At 45.8% G+C, this 19578-nt stretch overlaps 49 non-coding genes across 49 annotated transcripts; 32 read left to right on the forward strand and 17 right to left on the reverse strand.

Annotated features, from left to right (window-relative positions):
• Positions 1-4625: 4625 nt before the first annotated feature.
• Positions 4626-4697, reverse strand: Trnaa-cgc. The gene has a single exon. It is a non-coding gene; the product is annotated as a tRNA-Ala (tRNA).
• Positions 4698-4815: 118 nt separating this feature from the next.
• Positions 4816-4887, forward strand: Trnaw-cca. Its single transcript has one exon. It is a non-coding gene; the product is annotated as a tRNA-Trp (tRNA).
• A 319-nt stretch (positions 4888-5206) lies between these two features.
• Positions 5207-5278, forward strand: Trnac-gca. The gene has a single exon. It is a non-coding gene; the product is annotated as a tRNA-Cys (tRNA).
• A 277-nt stretch (positions 5279-5555) lies between these two features.
• Trnaa-cgc lies at positions 5556-5627 on the reverse strand. The gene has a single exon. It is a non-coding gene; the product is annotated as a tRNA-Ala (tRNA).
• A 118-nt stretch (positions 5628-5745) lies between these two features.
• Trnaw-cca lies at positions 5746-5817 on the forward strand. The gene has a single exon. It is a non-coding gene; the product is annotated as a tRNA-Trp (tRNA).
• Positions 5818-6136: 319 nt separating this feature from the next.
• Trnac-gca lies at positions 6137-6208 on the forward strand. The gene has a single exon. It is a non-coding gene; the product is annotated as a tRNA-Cys (tRNA).
• Positions 6209-6484: 276 nt separating this feature from the next.
• Trnaa-cgc lies at positions 6485-6556 on the reverse strand. The gene has a single exon. It is a non-coding gene; the product is annotated as a tRNA-Ala (tRNA).
• Positions 6557-6674: 118 nt separating this feature from the next.
• Trnaw-cca lies at positions 6675-6746 on the forward strand. The gene has a single exon. It is a non-coding gene; the product is annotated as a tRNA-Trp (tRNA).
• Positions 6747-7065: 319 nt separating this feature from the next.
• Trnac-gca lies at positions 7066-7137 on the forward strand. Its single transcript has one exon. It is a non-coding gene; the product is annotated as a tRNA-Cys (tRNA).
• Positions 7138-7413: 276 nt separating this feature from the next.
• Positions 7414-7485, reverse strand: Trnaa-cgc. The gene has a single exon. It is a non-coding gene; the product is annotated as a tRNA-Ala (tRNA).
• A 118-nt stretch (positions 7486-7603) lies between these two features.
• On the forward strand, positions 7604-7675 carry Trnaw-cca. Its single transcript has one exon. It is a non-coding gene; the product is annotated as a tRNA-Trp (tRNA).
• A 319-nt stretch (positions 7676-7994) lies between these two features.
• Positions 7995-8066, forward strand: Trnac-gca. The gene has a single exon. It is a non-coding gene; the product is annotated as a tRNA-Cys (tRNA).
• Positions 8067-8342: 276 nt separating this feature from the next.
• Positions 8343-8414, reverse strand: Trnaa-cgc. Its single transcript has one exon. It is a non-coding gene; the product is annotated as a tRNA-Ala (tRNA).
• Positions 8415-8532: 118 nt separating this feature from the next.
• On the forward strand, positions 8533-8604 carry Trnaw-cca. The gene has a single exon. It is a non-coding gene; the product is annotated as a tRNA-Trp (tRNA).
• Positions 8605-8923: 319 nt separating this feature from the next.
• Positions 8924-8998, forward strand: Trnac-gca. Its single transcript has one exon. It is a non-coding gene; the product is annotated as a tRNA-Cys (tRNA).
• Positions 8999-9271: 273 nt separating this feature from the next.
• Trnaa-cgc lies at positions 9272-9343 on the reverse strand. Its single transcript has one exon. It is a non-coding gene; the product is annotated as a tRNA-Ala (tRNA).
• A 118-nt stretch (positions 9344-9461) lies between these two features.
• Positions 9462-9533, forward strand: Trnaw-cca. The gene has a single exon. It is a non-coding gene; the product is annotated as a tRNA-Trp (tRNA).
• A 319-nt stretch (positions 9534-9852) lies between these two features.
• Positions 9853-9924, forward strand: Trnac-gca. The gene has a single exon. It is a non-coding gene; the product is annotated as a tRNA-Cys (tRNA).
• Positions 9925-10200: 276 nt separating this feature from the next.
• Trnaa-cgc lies at positions 10201-10272 on the reverse strand. The gene has a single exon. It is a non-coding gene; the product is annotated as a tRNA-Ala (tRNA).
• Positions 10273-10390: 118 nt separating this feature from the next.
• Trnaw-cca lies at positions 10391-10462 on the forward strand. Its single transcript has one exon. It is a non-coding gene; the product is annotated as a tRNA-Trp (tRNA).
• A 319-nt stretch (positions 10463-10781) lies between these two features.
• Positions 10782-10853, forward strand: Trnac-gca. Its single transcript has one exon. It is a non-coding gene; the product is annotated as a tRNA-Cys (tRNA).
• A 276-nt stretch (positions 10854-11129) lies between these two features.
• Positions 11130-11201, reverse strand: Trnaa-cgc. The gene has a single exon. It is a non-coding gene; the product is annotated as a tRNA-Ala (tRNA).
• A 118-nt stretch (positions 11202-11319) lies between these two features.
• Trnaw-cca lies at positions 11320-11391 on the forward strand. The gene has a single exon. It is a non-coding gene; the product is annotated as a tRNA-Trp (tRNA).
• A 319-nt stretch (positions 11392-11710) lies between these two features.
• On the forward strand, positions 11711-11782 carry Trnac-gca. The gene has a single exon. It is a non-coding gene; the product is annotated as a tRNA-Cys (tRNA).
• A 276-nt stretch (positions 11783-12058) lies between these two features.
• On the reverse strand, positions 12059-12130 carry Trnaa-cgc. Its single transcript has one exon. It is a non-coding gene; the product is annotated as a tRNA-Ala (tRNA).
• A 118-nt stretch (positions 12131-12248) lies between these two features.
• Positions 12249-12320, forward strand: Trnaw-cca. The gene has a single exon. It is a non-coding gene; the product is annotated as a tRNA-Trp (tRNA).
• Positions 12321-12639: 319 nt separating this feature from the next.
• Trnar-gcg lies at positions 12640-12711 on the forward strand. Its single transcript has one exon. It is a non-coding gene; the product is annotated as a tRNA-Arg (tRNA).
• Positions 12712-12987: 276 nt separating this feature from the next.
• Positions 12988-13059, reverse strand: Trnaa-cgc. The gene has a single exon. It is a non-coding gene; the product is annotated as a tRNA-Ala (tRNA).
• A 118-nt stretch (positions 13060-13177) lies between these two features.
• On the forward strand, positions 13178-13249 carry Trnaw-cca. The gene has a single exon. It is a non-coding gene; the product is annotated as a tRNA-Trp (tRNA).
• Positions 13250-13568: 319 nt separating this feature from the next.
• Positions 13569-13640, forward strand: Trnac-gca. The gene has a single exon. It is a non-coding gene; the product is annotated as a tRNA-Cys (tRNA).
• Positions 13641-13916: 276 nt separating this feature from the next.
• Positions 13917-13988, reverse strand: Trnaa-cgc. The gene has a single exon. It is a non-coding gene; the product is annotated as a tRNA-Ala (tRNA).
• A 118-nt stretch (positions 13989-14106) lies between these two features.
• Trnaw-cca lies at positions 14107-14178 on the forward strand. Its single transcript has one exon. It is a non-coding gene; the product is annotated as a tRNA-Trp (tRNA).
• Positions 14179-14497: 319 nt separating this feature from the next.
• On the forward strand, positions 14498-14569 carry Trnac-gca. The gene has a single exon. It is a non-coding gene; the product is annotated as a tRNA-Cys (tRNA).
• A 276-nt stretch (positions 14570-14845) lies between these two features.
• On the reverse strand, positions 14846-14917 carry Trnaa-cgc. The gene has a single exon. It is a non-coding gene; the product is annotated as a tRNA-Ala (tRNA).
• A 118-nt stretch (positions 14918-15035) lies between these two features.
• Positions 15036-15107, forward strand: Trnaw-cca. Its single transcript has one exon. It is a non-coding gene; the product is annotated as a tRNA-Trp (tRNA).
• Positions 15108-15426: 319 nt separating this feature from the next.
• Trnac-gca lies at positions 15427-15498 on the forward strand. Its single transcript has one exon. It is a non-coding gene; the product is annotated as a tRNA-Cys (tRNA).
• A 276-nt stretch (positions 15499-15774) lies between these two features.
• On the reverse strand, positions 15775-15846 carry Trnaa-cgc. Its single transcript has one exon. It is a non-coding gene; the product is annotated as a tRNA-Ala (tRNA).
• A 118-nt stretch (positions 15847-15964) lies between these two features.
• Trnaw-cca lies at positions 15965-16036 on the forward strand. Its single transcript has one exon. It is a non-coding gene; the product is annotated as a tRNA-Trp (tRNA).
• Positions 16037-16355: 319 nt separating this feature from the next.
• Trnac-gca lies at positions 16356-16427 on the forward strand. Its single transcript has one exon. It is a non-coding gene; the product is annotated as a tRNA-Cys (tRNA).
• A 276-nt stretch (positions 16428-16703) lies between these two features.
• Positions 16704-16775, reverse strand: Trnaa-cgc. The gene has a single exon. It is a non-coding gene; the product is annotated as a tRNA-Ala (tRNA).
• Positions 16776-16893: 118 nt separating this feature from the next.
• On the forward strand, positions 16894-16965 carry Trnaw-cca. The gene has a single exon. It is a non-coding gene; the product is annotated as a tRNA-Trp (tRNA).
• Positions 16966-17284: 319 nt separating this feature from the next.
• Trnac-gca lies at positions 17285-17356 on the forward strand. The gene has a single exon. It is a non-coding gene; the product is annotated as a tRNA-Cys (tRNA).
• Positions 17357-17632: 276 nt separating this feature from the next.
• On the reverse strand, positions 17633-17704 carry Trnaa-cgc. The gene has a single exon. It is a non-coding gene; the product is annotated as a tRNA-Ala (tRNA).
• A 118-nt stretch (positions 17705-17822) lies between these two features.
• Positions 17823-17894, forward strand: Trnaw-cca. The gene has a single exon. It is a non-coding gene; the product is annotated as a tRNA-Trp (tRNA).
• A 319-nt stretch (positions 17895-18213) lies between these two features.
• On the forward strand, positions 18214-18285 carry Trnac-gca. The gene has a single exon. It is a non-coding gene; the product is annotated as a tRNA-Cys (tRNA).
• A 276-nt stretch (positions 18286-18561) lies between these two features.
• Positions 18562-18633, reverse strand: Trnaa-cgc. The gene has a single exon. It is a non-coding gene; the product is annotated as a tRNA-Ala (tRNA).
• A 118-nt stretch (positions 18634-18751) lies between these two features.
• Positions 18752-18823, forward strand: Trnaw-cca. Its single transcript has one exon. It is a non-coding gene; the product is annotated as a tRNA-Trp (tRNA).
• Positions 18824-19142: 319 nt separating this feature from the next.
• Positions 19143-19214, forward strand: Trnac-gca. The gene has a single exon. It is a non-coding gene; the product is annotated as a tRNA-Cys (tRNA).
• Positions 19215-19491: 277 nt separating this feature from the next.
• On the reverse strand, positions 19492-19563 carry Trnaa-cgc. The gene has a single exon. It is a non-coding gene; the product is annotated as a tRNA-Ala (tRNA).
• Between the last annotated feature and the right edge of the window lie 15 nt (positions 19564-19578).

Consider the following 19578-nt stretch of genomic DNA (forward strand, 5'->3'; position numbering starts at 1 on the left):
ACAACGTCCACGTGGCCATGGCTACTCAAACGACCGACACGGTCAGCGCCTCCAATTGAAGGCTGTATGACGCACCCTATCGTTTGCTCCTTTCGTACCAAACATCTATGACCACCTTGCAGGCCTACAAGATCCTGACTCTCAATATCAATAAGATACGCAGTGATTTGAATCTGAAGAACTTACAAGACTTGTTATACGCAGCCGACATCGATATAGCCATGCTTCAGGAAGTGAGTGAGATCAGGTTAGACCACATAGCAGGGTATAACGCTTTCGTGAACCCTGGCAACGGTTTCGAACTTGGAACAGCATTACTGTTAAAAGAAGGGATCATTGCAAATTGTGAGGCCAAACTGGTGACCGGCAGAGGGATAGCAGTCACTGTCAATAACATCAGACTGATTAATATTTACGCACCTTCTGGGTCCAGTAATAGGCAACACCGTGCAGCATTTTTTCGCCACGAGATCCTTCCGCTCTTCGGGACCAACTACAGTGATGTCATTTTTGGCGGCGATTTCAATTGTGTGCTTCGTCAAATCGATCAAACTCCTCACTTTAATCGGTGTGTCGAATTAGAACAGATCATTCAAGAACTCCGCTTCACTGACACTTGGACGCACATGCACGGAGTGGAAGTGGGTTTTACGCATGTTACCAATCATTCGGCAAGTAGGTTAGATAGAATTTACATATCGCGTAATTTAACGCACCACCTGCTACACACCGAAATATGGCCAACTGTATTTTCCGACCATGCTGCCTATATCTGCACCGTCAACATGCAAAAACAGGAAACATACCGGGGTCGAGGGTTATGGAAGTTCAACATCGCACATTTGCATGATCCTGCATGTCGAGAAGCCTTCCTGTCCACCTGGACGGCATGTGAACGCAAATTCAGCTCCTACAACTCCGCGATCGAGTGGTGGCTCAAATGCGCCAAACCACAAATTAGGAAAACTTTAATGTTTTACTCCCGTCAGAAAAGTCTGTGGCACAAACGGACCATGGAATTTTACTTTCAGTGTCTTCGGGAGTTGTATAAATGTGACGCGACCGTTATCGGCAATTTTGCAAAGATCAAAAGAATTCAGGCGAAACTTTTAACGCTGCAACGGAAACAGTTGGAAGGTTTTCAAATTCGGGCGCGAGTTCCTAAGACGGTGCAAGAAGAAGAGGCTGCCATGTATCACATGTTACGTGAAAGTCGACGAGGCAGTCGGAAAATCATTACACACATCCGAACCAGCACCGGGGCAATAGTTACTAAACAAAGTGACATTATGCGTGCGATTGAAGAGTACTATCGAGACCTGATGTCCAATAAAATGACAGATGATACCGTGTTTGCGGAGTTTGCGACAAATTTATCACGGAAACTCAGCCCCACAGAGGCGACTCAGCTGATGACAGAGGTGACAGAAGACGAATTAACAGACGTTATCCTAAGGAGTCCGAAGAATAAATCTCCTGGTTGCGATGGAATACCTGCAGAAGTATATCAAACCTTCTGGCCGCAGATGAAATCGAAACACCTTGCAATATGTAAAGAACTAATGAACCCACAAAACGTTATTCCGCAGGAATTTCGACAAGGAATTGTTGTCTTACTGCCCAAGACCCCGTGCAGTAACGACCTCACTAACCTGCGACCTCTCACGTTATTAAATAGTGATTATAAACTATTCGCCCGTGTTCTGAGCCAACGGCTCAAAACTGTCATGACCACAATCACAGGACAGTATCAAACGAGTGTCGGTAGAGATAGATCTATTTACCACACGCTCACGGATTACAGAGATGTCATTGCCGTAGCGGAGACTTGCAAGTTAAAATGCGCCCTCGTCATGATAGACTTTGCAAAAGCGTTCGACAGGGTGAGCCACCGTTTCCTTTTCCGCGTCATGCAGGAATTGGGGTTTCCGCGCCAGTTCACCCAAGTACTCGACAATCTGATCCGTAATAGTACGTCGCGGATTCAAATTAATGGTCGCCTCAGTGGCGCTATTGATATCGAGTGTTCGGTGAGGCAAGGCTGTCCGATGTCGATGGCTCTCTTTGCCATCGCCATAGAACCTCTGCTCGCTACGCTAACTGCACATTTGCAGGGATTGGAAATCAATAGCCAGAAGATTGTGTGCCGTGCGTACGCAGATGATGTCGGCTTTCTTGTCGTGAACGCGCAAGAAGTGCGGTCCTCACTTCAAATACTTCAACGATATGAGGCGGTATCTGGGGCGAAGGTGAACTGGCAAAAATCCGGACTCATGAATGTTGGACGGGGAATAAATCTACCCAATCATACCCGATTACGAGAAATTACCAGTATAAAGTGCTTAGGCCTTGAGTTTCGGCGGAAGATACAGAATACCATTGCTGTTAATTATAGAGCTTTACTTCATAAAGTTAGGGCATGTGTACAACTGCATAGCATGAGGAAACTGAATGCTCTCCAAAAAATTGAACTGGTCAACACTTATATCCTCTCGAAGATTAACTATGTCGCCAAAGTGTTGCCTCTTCCCAGTGGCATTGCACATAGAATGCTGTCTGCCCTGGGCCATTTTGTGACCAGAGGCAATATCTTCAAAGTTAAATATGTTACGTTGACGCTCCCTCCTCGGAAGGGCGGATTGAACCTCACAGATGTCTATAAAAAGGCACAGGCGCTCTATCTAAGCAGTATGTATAAGCTATGGACAAAATCTCCACACTGTCTCACTGCCCACCTTCTCAACGAAATCTCCCCAGCGAACCTCAACCCCCCGATTGATGTACATCATATTCCACACGACCTTTATCATTTAAAATACTTCCTGCTTGAATATAGTTATGCTCGAACAAGAATTCCGGCGAAGGAAATAACGGTGGTGAAGCAACTTTATAAGACTTTGATCGAGTCCACCTCCAGGAATAACATCGAAGACAAATATACAGCTCACAATTGGCGGGTGATTTGGGATAATATTCATTCACGCCATTTATCGTCTCACGTGCGAGCGTCTTGGTATCTCACGGTGAATCGCAAAATAGCTACCAATGCCAGACTCCATTCCATTCATCTGGCCGATTCACCTTTATGCAACACTTGCCAGGTACAAGATAGCGAGGAACACCGGTTTGTCTGCGAAAAAGTGCGCGATGTTTGGGCGGTCATACGACAGTTGTTGGCGAGCATCACTAGAACATGCCCTGCGACCATAACGCCAGCTGACTTCCTCACTCCGGAGGTAGTGCCTTACCCGCAGACCAAAAGAAATTCAGTAAACTGGCTTAAAGGCCACACAGTTTACTATCTTTTCAATGTGAACGAAACGAGTAAAGAAGACTTTCTCCTGTATTTAATGATACAGCACCACCGACTACAGAAGACTAAAAACTATAAAGCTCATTTTGCAAACGTTTTAAGTCACACGATCATTTCACAGCCAATATAGGATGGAGTGCTTAAAGCCATTTCTTCCGACATGGTGGATTCCACTCTTCCTTCGGACGCCCGAAGTGAAGTCCAAAGAAGTACGTGCGGGACAGACTAATTTACGAGTGCGTCACTTGGATCATTCGTCACGTTCAGAAATTAACAGAATGTTTGTAGTAGCGCGTTCCGTATCATTGGCGGATGCCATGCACAGAACTGAGTTTCCTAGTTTCTTAATTGTAACAGTCGATCCGATGGAAAGAAACAACGATAGAAGACTTTTAATTTATATTTTTCATTTCAATACTAACTTTGATTTGTGGGGTGAGACGCACTCATGCCGTGCAAAGTGCACGGATTCCCGGATCTCCTGAATACATATGAAAATGGACAAATTCATTTACACTGCAAATGGATGCAACATTTCGTCTCCGGACTAATTTCTGTTTTTATGTTACTGGCGGCGGAGTCAAGCCGCAGCATTTCTTAAGTGCGCCGATGAGGTAGGGTGCCGTGGTGACAGTTACGGTGGGAGACAAGATGGCCAGGCCTCAGATTGCATGACCCCTGCCCTCCTTGCCTCTCCCTGCCTGATACCACTTAAAGCAATTGAAAAAAAAAAGAAGATTATAAAATAAAATAAAAAAAAGAAAAAAGACTAATAAAAAAATAGAAAACAAAACAAAAAAATAGAAAAAAAAATAAAAAAAGAGTAAATAAAAGAAAAAAAAGAAAAAAAAATATAGAAAAAGAATAAAAAAAAATAAAAAAAAAGGATAAGGCATCGGTCTCAAAAAAAAATAAAGGAAAAAAAAAGAATTAAAAAAATAAGAAAATAAAAGCCAAAAAAAAAAAAAAAAAAAAAAAGTCGTAGAGCATTCGACTGCAGATCGAGAGGTCCCCGGTTCAATCCCGGGTGCCCCCTTCATTTTTCAGTATCTCGAAAAAACAAATGACGATTGTCGCGGTGAGTTGCAAATACATGTTTGAGATGCACCCTGCACGCCATACCGAAGGCTTTGGAGCAACATTTCAATGGGGGGGGATCGCAGCCCAGGGTCTTGCAGGTCATCGTCCTCCCGCCATGAGGTCGAACTGTACGAAATCCACTTGCTTGGGGGAAGAATCTTGTACACTGAATTTTGTAGAATATGGTGATAGGCAAAAGTTTTCATGTACTGCTGCACGGAGAAACAAAAATTGGAGGAGCTGGGATTTGAACCCAGGACTTTCTGCATGCGAAGCAGACACTCTACCACTGAGTTACACCCCCGCCAGAGCAAGTACATCCGGGACGAGTGTCTCGTGGATCCTACTGTCATTATTTCTTAGGTTTGAACGGTACAGTAAGTGTTCGAGGAACCTATTCATGACAAGACCTAAGCAGCGTCGACTCCGTGGCGCAACGGTAGCGCGTCTGACTCCAGATCAGAAGGTTGCGTGTTCAAATCACGTCGGGGTCACAATGAAATTTTCGTTTACGAAAGCCATAGGCGAGTATGTCAGTTTAATCAGATACCAAACGATTACGGAGAACGGACGAACAGAACTTGCTTGAAAAAAAGCTACTAGTGCAATTTTCGCGTTCTGACATTAAGGTGAAGGCGCCGACTCGCACTTTCTCCAGGCGCGAAGTGTCTAGTATTTTTGATATTTATATCGTTTAACGCTAATATATAACTGAGAGATAATGATTACGCAATATTTTGCTCGATTAGACGTCTTTAGCCAGGCAGAGTATAATATTTTTCCTTAAGTTATGGGAACGCAAAGATCGTGAATGGGGGTATAGCTCAGTCGTAGAGCATTCGACTGCAGATCGAGAGGTCCCCGGTTCAATCCCGGGTGCCCCCTTCATTTTTCAGTATCTCGAAAAAACAAATGACGATTGTCGCGGTGAGTTGCAAATACATGTTTGAGATGCACCCTGCACGCCATACCGAAGGCTTTGGAGCAACATTTCAATGGGGGGGAGATCGCAGCCCAGGGTCTTGCAGGTCATCGTCCTCCCGCCATGAGGTCGAACTGTACGAAATCCACTTGCTTGGGGGAAGAATCTTGTACACTGAATTTTGTAGAATATGGTGATAGGCAAAAGTTTTCATGTACTGCTGCACGGAGAAACAAAAATTGGAGGAGCTGGGATTTGAACCCAGGACTTTCTGCATGCGAAGCAGACACTCTACCACTGAGTTACACCCCCGCCAGAGCAAGTACATCCGGGACGAGTGTCTCGTGGATCCTACTGTCATTATTTCTTAGGTTTGAACGGTACAGTAAGTGTTCGAGGAACCTATTCATGACAAGACCTAAGCAGCGTCGACTCCGTGGCGCAACGGTAGCGCGTCTGACTCCAGATCAGAAGGTTGCGTGTTCAAATCACGTCGGGGTCACAATGAAATTTTCGTTTACGAAAGCCATAGGCGAGTATGTCAGTTTAATCAGATACCAAACGATTACGGAGAACGGACGAACAGAACTTGCTTGAAAAAAAGCTACTAGTGCAATTTTCGCGTTCTGACATTAAGGTGAAGGCGCCGACTCGCACTTTCTCCAGGCGCGAAGTGTCTAGTATTTTTGATATTTATATCGTTTAACGCTAATATATAACTGAGAGATAATGATTACGCAATATTTTGCTCGATTAGACGTCTTTAGCCAGGCAGAGTATAATATTTTTCCTTAAGTTATGGGAACGCAAAGATCGTGAATGGGGGTATAGCTCAGTCGTAGAGCATTCGACTGCAGATCGAGAGGTCCCCGGTTCAATCCCGGGTGCCCCCTTCATTTTTCAGTATCTCGAAAAAACAAATGACGATTGTCGCGGTGAGTTGCAAATACATGTTTGAGATGCACCCTGCACGCCATACCGAAGGCTTTGGAGCAACATTTCAATGGGGGGGGATCGCAGCCCAGGGTCTTGCAGGTCATCGTCCTCCCGCCATGAGGTCGAACTGTACGAAATCCACTTGCTTGGGGGAAGAATCTTGTACACTGAATTTTGTAGAATATGGTGATAGGCAAAAGTTTTCATGTACTGCTGCACGGAGAAACAAAAATTGGAGGAGCTGGGATTTGAACCCAGGACTTTCTGCATGCGAAGCAGACACTCTACCACTGAGTTACACCCCCGCCAGAGCAAGTACATCCGGGACGAGTGTCTCGTGGATCCTACTGTCATTATTTCTTAGGTTTGAACGGTACAGTAAGTGTTCGAGGAACCTATTCATGACAAGACCTAAGCAGCGTCGACTCCGTGGCGCAACGGTAGCGCGTCTGACTCCAGATCAGAAGGTTGCGTGTTCAAATCACGTCGGGGTCACAATGAAATTTTCGTTTACGAAAGCCATAGGCGAGTATGTCAGTTTAATCAGATACCAAACGATTACGGAGAACGGACGAACAGAACTTGCTTGAAAAAAAGCTACTAGTGCAATTTTCGCGTTCTGACATTAAGGTGAAGGCGCCGACTCGCACTTTCTCCAGGCGCGAAGTGTCTAGTATTTTTGATATTTATATCGTTTAACGCTAATATATAACTGAGAGATAATGATTACGCAATATTTTGCTCGATTAGACGTCTTTAGCCAGGCAGAGTATAATATTTTTCCTTAAGTTATGGGAACGCAAAGATCGTGAATGGGGGTATAGCTCAGTCGTAGAGCATTCGACTGCAGATCGAGAGGTCCCCGGTTCAATCCCGGGTGCCCCCTTCATTTTTCAGTATCTCGAAAAAACAAATGACGATTGTCGCGGTGAGTTGCAAATACATGTTTGAGATGCACCCTGCACGCCATACCGAAGGCTTTGGAGCAACATTTCAATGGGGGGGGATCGCAGCCCAGGGTCTTGCAGGTCATCGTCCTCCCGCCATGAGGTCGAACTGTACGAAATCCACTTGCTTGGGGGAAGAATCTTGTACACTGAATTTTGTAGAATATGGTGATAGGCAAAAGTTTTCATGTACTGCTGCACGGAGAAACAAAAATTGGAGGAGCTGGGATTTGAACCCAGGACTTTCTGCATGCGAAGCAGACACTCTACCACTGAGTTACACCCCCGCCAGAGCAAGTACATCCGGGACGAGTGTCTCGTGGATCCTACTGTCATTATTTCTTAGGTTTGAACGGTACAGTAAGTGTTCGAGGAACCTATTCATGACAAGACCTAAGCAGCGTCGACTCCGTGGCGCAACGGTAGCGCGTCTGACTCCAGATCAGAAGGTTGCGTGTTCAAATCACGTCGGGGTCACAATGAAATTTTCGTTTACGAAAGCCATAGGCGAGTATGTCAGTTTAATCAGATACCAAACGATTACGGAGAACGGACGAACAGAACTTGCTTGAAAAAAAGCTACTAGTGCAATTTTCGCGTTCTGACATTAAGGTGAAGGCGCCGACTCGCACTTTCTCCAGGCGCGAAGTGTCTAGTATTTTTGATATTTATATCGTTTAACGCTAATATATAACTGAGAGATAATGATTACGCAATATTTTGCTCGATTAGACGTCTTTAGCCAGGCAGAGTATAATATTTTTCCTTAAGTTATGGGAACGCAAAGATCGTGAATGGGGGTATAGCTCAGTCGTAGAGCATTCGACTGCAGATCGAGAGGTCCCCGGTTCAATCCCGGGTGCCCCCTTCATTTTTCAGTATCTCGAAAAAACAAATGACGATTGTCGCGGTGAGTTGCAAATACATGTTTGAGATGCACCCTGCACGCCATACCGAAGGCTTTGGAGCAACATTTCAATGGGGGGGGATCGCAGCCCAGGGTCTTGCAGGTCATCGTCCTCCCGCCATGAGGTCGAACTGTACGAAATCCACTTGCTTGGGGGAAGAATCTTGTACACTGAATTTTGAAGAATATGGTGATAGGCAAAAGTTTTCATGTACTGCTGCACGGAGAAACAAAAATTGGAGGAGCTGGGATTTGAACCCAGGACTTTCTGCATGCGAAGCAGACACTCTACCACTGAGTTACACCCCCGCCAGAGCAAGTACATCCGGGACGAGTGTCTCGTGGATCCTACTGTCATTATTTCTTAGGTTTGAACGGTACAGTAAGTGTTCGAGGAACCTATTCATGACAAGACCTAAGCAGCGTCGACTCCGTGGCGCAACGGTAGCGCGTCTGACTCCAGATCAGAAGGTTGCGTGTTCAAATCACGTCGGGGTCACAATGAAATTTTCGTTTACGAAAGCCATAGGCGAGTATGTCAGTTTAATCAGATACCAAACGATTACGGAGAACGGACGAACAGAACTTGCTTGAAAAAAAGCTACTAGTGCAATTTTCGCGTTCTGACATTAAGGTGAAGGCGCCGACTCGCACTTTCTCCAGGCGCGAAGTGTCTAGTATTTTTGATATTTATATCGTTTAACGCTAATATATAACTGAGAGATAATGATTACGCAATATTTTGCTCGATTAGACGTCTTTAGCCAGGCAGAGTATAATATTTTTCCTTAAGTTATGGGAACGCAAAGATCGTGAATGGGGGTATAGCTCAGTCGTAGAGCATTCGACTGCAGATCGAGAGGTCCCCGGTTCAATCCCGGGTGCCCCGTTCATTTTTCAGTATCTCGAAAAAACAAATGACGATTGTCGCGGTGAGTTGCAAATACATGTTTGAGATGCACCCTGCACGCCATACCGAAGGCTTTGGAGCAACATTTCAATGGGGGGGGATCGCAGCCCAGGGTCTTGCAGGTCATCGTCCTCCCGCCATGAGGTCGAACTGTACGAAATCCACTTGCTTGGGGGAAGAATCTTGTACACTGAATTTTGTAGAATATGGTGATAGGCAAAAGTTTTCATGTACTGCTGCACGGAGAAACAAAAATTGGAGGAGCTGGGATTTGAACCCAGGACTTTCTGCATGCGAAGCAGACACTCTACCACTGAGTTACACCCCCGCCAGAGCAAGTACATCCGGGACGAGTGTCTCGTGGATCCTACTGTCATTATTTCTTAGGTTTGAACGGTACAGTAAGTGTTCGAGGAACCTATTCATGACAAGACCTAAGCAGCGTCGACTCCGTGGCGCAACGGTAGCGCGTCTGACTCCAGATCAGAAGGTTGCGTGTTCAAATCACGTCGGGGTCACAATGAAATTTTCGTTTACGAAAGCCATAGGCGAGTATGTCAGTTTAATCAGATACCAAACGATTACGGAGAACGGACGAACAGAACTTGCTTGAAAAAAAGCTACTAGTGCAATTTTCGCGTTCTGACATTAAGGTGAAGGCGCCGACTCGCACTTTCTCCAGGCGCGAAGTGTCTAGTATTTTTGATATTTATATCGTTTAACGCTAATATATAACTGAGAGATAATGATTACGCAATATTTTGCTCGATTAGACGTCTTTAGCCAGGCAGAGTATAATATTTTTCCTTAAGTTATGGGAACGCAAAGATCGTGAATGGGGGTATAGCTCAGTCGTAGAGCATTCGACTGCAGATCGAGAGGTCCCCGGTTCAATCCCGGGTGCCCCCTTCATTTTTCAGTATCTCGAAAAAACAAATGACGATTGTCGCGGTGAGTTGCAAATACATGTTTGAGATGCACCCTGCACGCCATACCGAAGGCTTTGGAGCAACATTTCAATGGGGGGGGATCGCAGCCCAGGGTCTTGCAGGTCATCGTCCTCCCGCCATGAGGTCGAACTGTACGAAATCCACTTGCTTGGGGGAAGAATCTTGTACACTGAATTTTGTAGAATATGGTGATAGGCAAAAGTTTTCATGTACTGCTGCACGGAGAAACAAAAATTGGAGGAGCTGGGATTTGAACCCAGGACTTTCTGCATGCGAAGCAGACACTCTACCACTGAGTTACACCCCCGCCAGAGCAAGTACATCCGGGACGAGTGTCTCGTGGATCCTACTGTCATTATTTCTTAGGTTTGAACGGTACAGTAAGTGTTCGAGGAACCTATTCATGACAAGACCTAAGCAGCGTCGACTCCGTGGCGCAACGGTAGCGCGTCTGACTCCAGATCAGAAGGTTGCGTGTTCAAATCACGTCGGGGTCACAATGAAATTTTCGTTTACGAAAGCCATAGGCGAGTATGTCAGTTTAATCAGATACCAAACGATTACGGAGAACGGACGAACAGAACTTGCTTGAAAAAAAGCTACTAGTGCAATTTTCGCGTTCTGACATTAAGGTGAAGGCGCCGACTCGCACTTTCTCCAGGCGCGAAGTGTCTAGTATTTTTGATATTTATATCGTTTAACGCTAATATATAACTGAGAGATAATGATTACGCAATATTTTGCTCGATTAGACGTCTTTAGCCAGGCAGAGTATAATATTTTTCCTTAAGTTATGGGAACGCAAAGATCGTGAATGGGGGTATAGCTCAGTCGTAGAGCATTCGACTGCAGATCGAGAGGTCCCCGGTTCAATCCCGGGTGCCCCCTTCATTTTTCAGTATCTCGAAAAAACAAATGACGATTGTCGCGGTGAGTTGCAAATACATGTTTGAGATGCACCCTGCACGCCATACCGAAGGCTTTGGAGCAACATTTCAATGGGGGGGGATCGCAGCCCAGGGTCTTGCAGGTCATCGTCCTCCCGCCATGAGGTCGAACTGTACGAAATCCACTTGCTTGGGGGAAGAATCTTGTACACTGAATTTTGTAGAATATGGTGATAGGCAAAAGTTTTCATGTACTGCTGCACGGAGAAACAAAAATTGGAGGAGCTGGGATTTGAACCCAGGACTTTCTGCATGCGAAGCAGACACTCTACCACTGAGTTACACCCCCGCCAGAGCAAGTACATCCGGGACGAGTGTCTCGTGGATCCTACTGTCATTATTTCTTAGGTTTGAACGGTACAGTAAGTGTTCGAGGAACCTATTCATGACAAGACCTAAGCAGCGTCGACTCCGTGGCGCAACGGTAGCGCGTCTGACTCCAGATCAGAAGGTTGCGTGTTCAAATCACGTCGGGGTCACAATGAAATTTTCGTTTACGAAAGCCATAGGCGAGTATGTCAGTTTAATCAGATACCAAACGATTACGGAGAACGGACGAACAGAACTTGCTTGAAAAAAAGCTACTAGTGCAATTTTCGCGTTCTGACATTAAGGTGAAGGCGCCGACTCGCACTTTCTCCAGGCGCGAAGTGTCTAGTATTTTTGATATTTATATCGTTTAACGCTAATATATAACTGAGAGATAATGATTACGCAATATTTTGCTCGATTAGACGTCTTTAGCCAGGCAGAGTATAATATTTTTCCTTAAGTTATGGGAACGCAAAGATCGTGAATGGGGGTATAGCTCAGTCGTAGAGCATTCGACTGCAGATCGAGAGGTCCCCGGTTCAATCCCGGGTGCCCCCTTCATTTTTCAGTATCTCGAAAAAACAAATGACGATTGTCGCGGTGAGTTGCAAATACATGTTTGAGATGCACCCTGCACGCCATACCGAAGGCTTTGGAGCAACATTTCAATGGGGGGGGATCGCAGCCCAGGGTCTTGCAGGTCATCGTCCTCCCGCCATGAGGTCGAACTGTACGAAATCCACTTGCTTGGGGGAAGAATCTTGTACACTGAATTTTGTAGAATATGGTGATAGGCAAAAGTTTTCATGTACTGCTGCACGGAGAAACAAAAATTGGAGGAGCTGGGATTTGAACCCAGGACTTTCTGCATGCGAAGCAGACACTCTACCACTGAGTTACACCCCCGCCAGAGCAAGTACATCCGGGACGAGTGTCTCGTGGATCCTACTGTCATTATTTCTTAGGTTTGAACGGTACAGTAAGTGTTCGAGGAACCTATTCATGACAAGACCTAAGCAGCGTCGACTCCGTGGCGCAACGGTAGCGCGTCTGACTCCAGATCAGAAGGTTGCGTGTTCAAATCACGTCGGGGTCACAATGAAATTTTCGTTTACGAAAGCCATAGGCGAGTATGTCAGTTTAATCAGATACCAAACGATTACGGAGAACGGACGAACAGAACTTGCTTGAAAAAAAGCTACTAGTGCAATTTTCGCGTTCTGACATTAAGGTGAAGGCGCCGACTCGCACTTTCTCCAGGCGCGAAGTGTCTAGTATTTTTGATATTTATATCGTTTAACGCTAATATATAACTGAGAGATAATGATTACGCAATATTTTGCTCGATTAGACGTCTTTAGCCAGGCAGAGTATAATATTTTTCCTTAAGTTATGGGAACGCAAAGATCGTGAATGGGGGTATAGCTCAGTCGTAGAGCATTCGACTGCGGATCGAGAGGTCCCCGGTTCAATCCCGGGTGCCCCCTTCATTTTTCAGTATCTCGAAAAAACAAATGACGATTGTCGCGGTGAGTTGCAAATACATGTTTGAGATGCACCCTGCACGCCATACCGAAGGCTTTGGAGCAACATTTCAATGGGGGGGGATCGCAGCCCAGGGTCTTGCAGGTCATCGTCCTCCCGCCATGAGGTCGAACTGTACGAAATCCACTTGCTTGGGGGAAGAATCTTGTACACTGAATTTTGTAGAATATGGTGATAGGCAAAAGTTTTCATGTACTGCTGCACGGAGAAACAAAAATTGGAGGAGCTGGGATTTGAACCCAGGACTTTCTGCATGCGAAGCAGACACTCTACCACTGAGTTACACCCCCGCCAGAGCAAGTACATCCGGGACGAGTGTCTCGTGGATCCTACTGTCATTATTTCTTAGGTTTGAACGGTACAGTAAGTGTTCGAGGAACCTATTCATGACAAGACCTAAGCAGCGTCGACTCCGTGGCGCAACGGTAGCGCGTCTGACTCCAGATCAGAAGGTTGCGTGTTCAAATCACGTCGGGGTCACAATGAAATTTTCGTTTACGAAAGCCATAGGCGAGTATGTCAGTTTAATCAGATACCAAACGATTACGGAGAACGGACGAACAGAACTTGCTTGAAAAAAAGCTACTAGTGCAATTTTCGCGTTCTGACATTAAGGTGAAGGCGCCGACTCGCACTTTCTCCAGGCGCGAAGTGTCTAGTATTTTTGATATTTATATCGTTTAACGCTAATATATAACTGAGAGATAATGATTACGCAATATTTTGCTCGATTAGACGTCTTTAGCCAGGCAGAGTATAATATTTTTCCTTAAGTTATGGGAACGCAAAGATCGTGAATGGGGGTATAGCTCAGTCGTAGAGCATTCGACTGCAGATCGAGAGGTCCCCGGTTCAATCCCGGGTGCCCCCTTCATTTTTCAGTATCTCGAAAAAACAAATGACGATTGTCGCGGTGAGTTGCAAATACATGTTTGAGATGCACCCTGCACGCCATACCGAAGGCTTTGGAGCAACATTTCAATGGGGGGGGATCGCAGCCCAGGGTCTTGCAGGTCATCGTCCTCCCGCCATGAGGTCGAACTGTACGAAATCCACTTGCTTGGGGGAAGAATCTTGTACACTGAATTTTGTAGAATATGGTGATAGGCAAAAGTTTTCATGTACTGCTGCACGGAGAAACAAAAATTGGAGGAGCTGGGATTTGAACCCAGGACTTTCTGCATGCGAAGCAGACACTCTACCACTGAGTTACACCCCCGCCAGAGCAAGTACATCCGGGACGAGTGTCTCGTGGATCCTACTGTCATTATTTCTTAGGTTTGAACGGTACAGTAAGTGTTCGAGGAACCTATTCATGACAAGACCTAAGCAGCGTCGACTCCGTGGCGCAACGGTAGCGCGTCTGACTCCAGATCAGAAGGTTGCGTGTTCAAATCACGTCGGGGTCACAATGAAATTTTCGTTTACGAAAGCCATAGGCGAGTATGTCAGTTTAATCAGATACCAAACGATTACGGAGAACGGACGAACAGAACTTGCTTGAAAAAAAGCTACTAGTGCAATTTTCGCGTTCTGACATTAAGGTGAAGGCGCCGACTCGCACTTTCTCCAGGCGCGAAGTGTCTAGTATTTTTGATATTTATATCGTTTAACGCTAATATATAACTGAGAGATAATGATTACGCAATATTTTGCTCGATTAGACGTCTTTAGCCAGGCAGAGTATAATATTTTTCCTTAAGTTATGGGAACGCAAAGATCGTGAATGGGGGTATAGCTCAGTCGTAGAGCATTCGACTGCAGATCGAGAGGTCCCCGGTTCAATCCCGGGTGCCCCCTTCATTTTTCAGTATCTCGAAAAAACAAATGACGATTGTCGCGGTGAGTTGCAAATACATGTTTGAGATGCACCCTGCACGCCATACCGAAGGCTTTGGAGCAACATTTCAATGGGGGGGGATCGCAGCCCAGGGTCTTGCAGGTCATCGTCCTCCCGCCATGAGGTCGAACTGTACGAAATCCACTTGCTTGGGGGAAGAATCTTGTACACTGAATTTTGTAGAATATGGTGATAGGCAAAAGTTTTCATGTACTGCTGCACGGAGAAACAAAAATTGGAGGAGCTGGGATTTGAACCCAGGACTTTCTGCATGCGAAGCAGACACTCTACCACTGAGTTACACCCCCGCCAGAGCAAGTACATCCGGGACGAGTGTCTCGTGGATCCTACTGTCATTATTTCTTAGGTTTGAACGGTACAGTAAGTGTTCGAGGAACCTATTCATGACAAGACCTAAGCAGCGTCGACTCCGTGGCGCAACGGTAGCGCGTCTGACTCCAGATCAGAAGGTTGCGTGTTCAAATCACGTCGGGGTCACAATGAAATTTTCGTTTACGAAAGCCATAGGCGAGTATGTCAGTTTAATCAGATACCAAACGATTACGGAGAACGGACGAACAGAACTTGCTTGAAAAAAAGCTACTAGTGCAATTTTCGCGTTCTGACATTAAGGTGAAGGCGCCGACTCGCACTTTCTCCAGGCGCGAAGTGTCTAGTATTTTTGATATTTATATCGTTTAACGCTAATATATAACTGAGAGATAATGATTACGCAATATTTTGCTCGATTAGACGTCTTTAGCCAGGCAGAGTATAATATTTTTCCTTAAGTTATGGGAACGCAAAGATCGTGAATGGGGGTATAGCTCAGTCGTAGAGCATTCGACTGCAGATCGAGAGGTCCCCGGTTCAATCCCGGGTGCCCCCTTCATTTTTCAGTATCTCGAAAAAACAAATGACGATTGTCGCGGTGAGTTGCAAATACATGTTTGAGATGCACCCTGCACGCCATACCGAAGGCTTTGGAGCAACATTTCAATGGGGGGGGATCGCAGCCCAGGGTCTTGCAGGTCATCGTCCTCCCGCCATGAGGTCGAACTGTACGAAATCCACTTGCTTGGGGGAAGAATCTTGTACACTGAATTTTGTAGAATATGGTGATAGGCAAAAGTTTTCATGTACTGCTGCACGGAGAAACAAAAATTGGAGGAGCTGGGATTTGAACCCAGGACTTTCTGCATGCGAAGCAGACACTCTACCACTGAGTTACACCCCCGCCAGAGCAAGTACATCCGGGACGAGTGTCTCGTGGATCCTACTGTCATTATTTCTTAGGTTTGAACGGTACAGTAAGTGTTCGAGGAACCTATTCATGACAAGACCTAAGCAGCGTCGACTCCGTGGCGCAACGGTAGCGCGTCTGACTCCAGATCAGAAGGTTGCGTGTTCAAATCACGTCGGGGTCACAATGAAATTTTCGTTTACGAAAGCCATAGGCGAGTATGTCAGTTTAATCAGATACCAAACGATTACGGAGAACGGACGAACAGAACTTGCTTGAAAAAAAGCTACTAGTGCAATTTTCGCGTTCTGACATTAAGGTGAAGGCGCCGACTCGCACTTTCTCCAGGCGCGAAGTGTCTAGTATTTTTGATATTTATATCGTTTAACGCTAATATATAACTGAGAGATAATGATTACGCAATATTTTGCTCGATTAGACGTCTTTAGCCAGGCAGAGTATAATATTTTTCCTTAAGTTATGGGAACGCAAAGATCGTGAATGGGGGTATAGCTCAGTCGTAGAGCATTCGACTGCAGATCGAGAGGTCCCCGGTTCAATCCCGGGTGCCCCCTTCATTTTTCAGTATCTCGAAAAAACAAATGACGATTGTCGCGGTGAGTTGCAAATACATGTTTGAGATGCACCCTGCACGCCATACCGAAGGCTTTGGAGCAACATTTCAATGGGGGGGGATCGCAGCCCAGGGTCTTGCAGGTCATCGTCCTCCCGCCATGAGGTCGAACTGTACGAAATCCACTTGCTTGGGGGAAGAATCTTGTACACTGAATTTTGTAGAATATGGTGATAGGCAAAAGTTTTCATGTACTGCTGCACGGAGAAACAAAAATTGGAGGAGCTGGGATTTGAACCCAGGACTTTCTGCATGCGAAGCAGACACTCTACCACTGAGTTACACCCCCGCCAGAGCAAGTACATCCGGGACGAGTGTCTCGTGGATCCTACTGTCATTATTTCTTAGGTTTGAACGGTACAGTAAGTGTTCGAGGAACCTATTCATGACAAGACCTAAGCAGCGTCGACTCCGTGGCGCAACGGTAGCGCGTCTGACTCCAGATCAGAAGGTTGCGTGTTCAAATCACGTCGGGGTCACAATGAAATTTTCGTTTACGAAAGCCATAGGCGAGTATGTCAGTTTAATCAGATACCAAACGATTACGGAGAACGGACGAACAGAACTTGCTTGAAAAAAAGCTACTAGTGCAATTTTCGCGTTCTGACATTAAGGTGAAGGCGCCGACTCGCACTTTCTCCAGGCGCGAAGTGTCTAGTATTTTTGATATTTATATCGTTTAACGCTAATATATAACTGAGAGATAATGATTACGCAATATTTTGCTCGATTAGACGTCTTTAGCCAGGCAGAGTATAATATTTTTCCTTAAGTTATGGGAACGCAAAGATCGTGAATGGGGGTATAGCTCAGTCGTAGAGCATTCGACTGCAGATCGAGAGGTCCCCGGTTCAATCCCGGGTGCCCCCTTCATTTTTCAGTATCTCGAAAAAACAAATGACGATTGTCGCGGTGAGTTGCAAATACATGTTTGAGATGCACCCTGCACGCCATACCGAAGGCTTTGGAGCAACATTTCAATGGGGGGGGATCGCAGCCCAGGGTCTTGCAGGTCATCGTCCTCCCGCCATGAGGTCGAACTGTACGAAATCCACTTGCTTGGGGGAAGAATCTTGTACACTGAATTTTGTAGAATATGGTGATAGGCAAAAGTTTTCATGTACTGCTGCACGGAGAAACAAAAATTGGAGGAGCTGGGATTTGAACCCAGGACTTTCTGCATGCGAAGCAGACACTCTACCACTGAGTTACACCCCCGCCAGAGCAAGTACATCCGGGACGAGTGTCTCGTGGATCCTACTGTCATTATTTCTTAGGTTTGAACGGTACAGTAAGTGTTCGAGGAACCTATTCATGACAAGACCTAAGCAGCGTCGACTCCGTGGCGCAACGGTAGCGCGTCTGACTCCAGATCAGAAGGTTGCGTGTTCAAATCACGTCGGGGTCACAATGAAATTTTCGTTTACGAAAGCCATAGGCGAGTATGTCAGTTTAATCAGATACCAAACGATTACGGAGAACGGACGAACAGAACTTGCTTGAAAAAAAGCTACTAGTGCAATTTTCGCGTTCTGACATTAAGGTGAAGGCGCCGACTCGCACTTTCTCCAGGCGCGAAGTGTCTAGTATTTTTGATATTTATATCGTTTAACGCTAATATATAACTGAGAGATAATGATTACGCAATATTTTGCTCGATTAGACGTCTTTAGCCAGGCAGAGTATAATATTTTTCCTTAAGTTATGGGAACGCAAAGATCGTGAATGGGGGTATAGCTCAGTCGTAGAGCATTCGACTGCAGATCGAGAGGTCCCCGGTTCAATCCCGGGTGCCCCCTTCATTTTTCAGTATCTCGAAAAAACAAATGACGATTGTCGCGGTGAGTTGCAAATACATGTTTGAGATGCACCCTGCACGCCATACCGAAGGCTTTGGAGCAACATTTCAATGGGGGGGGATCGCAGCCCAGGGTCTTGCAGGTCATCGTCCTCCCGCCATGAGGTCGAACTGTACGAAATCCACTTGCTTGGGGGAAGAATCTTGTACACTGAATTTTGTAGAATATGGTGATAGGCAAAAGTTTTCATGTACTGCTGCACGGAGAAACAAAAATTGGAGGAGCTGGGATTTGAACCCAGGACTTTCTGCATGCGAAGCAGACACTCTACCACTGAGTTACACCCCCGCCAGAGCAAGTACATCCGGGACGAGTGTCTCGTGGATCCTACTGTCATTATTTCTTAGGTTTGAACGGTACAGTAAGTGTTCGAGGAACCTATTCATGACAAGACCTAAGCAGCGTCGACTCCGTGGCGCAACGGTAGCGCGTCTGACTCCAGATCAGAAGGTTGCGTGTTCAAATCACGTCGGGGTCACAATGAAATTTTCGTTTACGAAAGCCATAGGCGAGTATGTCAGTTTAATCAGATACCAAACGATTACGGAGAACGGACGAACAGAACTTGCTTGAAAAAAAGCTACTAGTGCAATTTTCGCGTTCTGACATTAAGGTGAAGGCGCCGACTCGCACTTTCTCCAGGCGCGAAGTGTCTAGTATTTTTGATATTTATATCGTTTAACGCTAATATATAACTGAGAGATAATGATTACGCAATATTTTGCTCGATTAGACGTCTTTAGCCAGGCAGAGTATAATATTTTTCCTTAAGTTATGGGAACGCAAAGATCGTGAATGGGGGTATAGCTCAGTCGTAGAGCATTCGACTGCAGATCGAGAGGTCCCCGGTTCAATCCCGGGTGCCCCCTTCATTTTTCAGTATCTCGAAAAAACAAATGACGATTGTCGCGGTGAGTTGCAAATACATGTTTGAGATGCACCCTGCACGCCATACCGAAGGCTTTGGAGCAACATTTCAATGGGGGGGGGATCGCAGCCCAGGGTCTCGCAGGTCATCGTCCTCCCGCCATGAGGTCGAACTGTACGAAATCCACTTGCTTGGGGGAAGAATCTTGTACACTGAATTTTGTAGAATATGGTGATAGGCAAAAGTTTTCATGTACTGCTGCACGGAGAAACAAAAATTGGAGGAGCTGGGATTTGAACCCAGGACTTTCTGCATGCGAAGCAGACACTCTACCACTGAGTTACACCCCCGCCAGAGCAAGTACA

The sequence above is a fragment of the Schistocerca piceifrons genome, chromosome 3, assembly GCF_021461385.2.
Source record: "Schistocerca piceifrons isolate TAMUIC-IGC-003096 chromosome 3, iqSchPice1.1, whole genome shotgun sequence".
Taxonomy (NCBI): Eukaryota; Metazoa; Arthropoda; class Insecta; order Orthoptera; family Acrididae; genus Schistocerca; species Schistocerca piceifrons.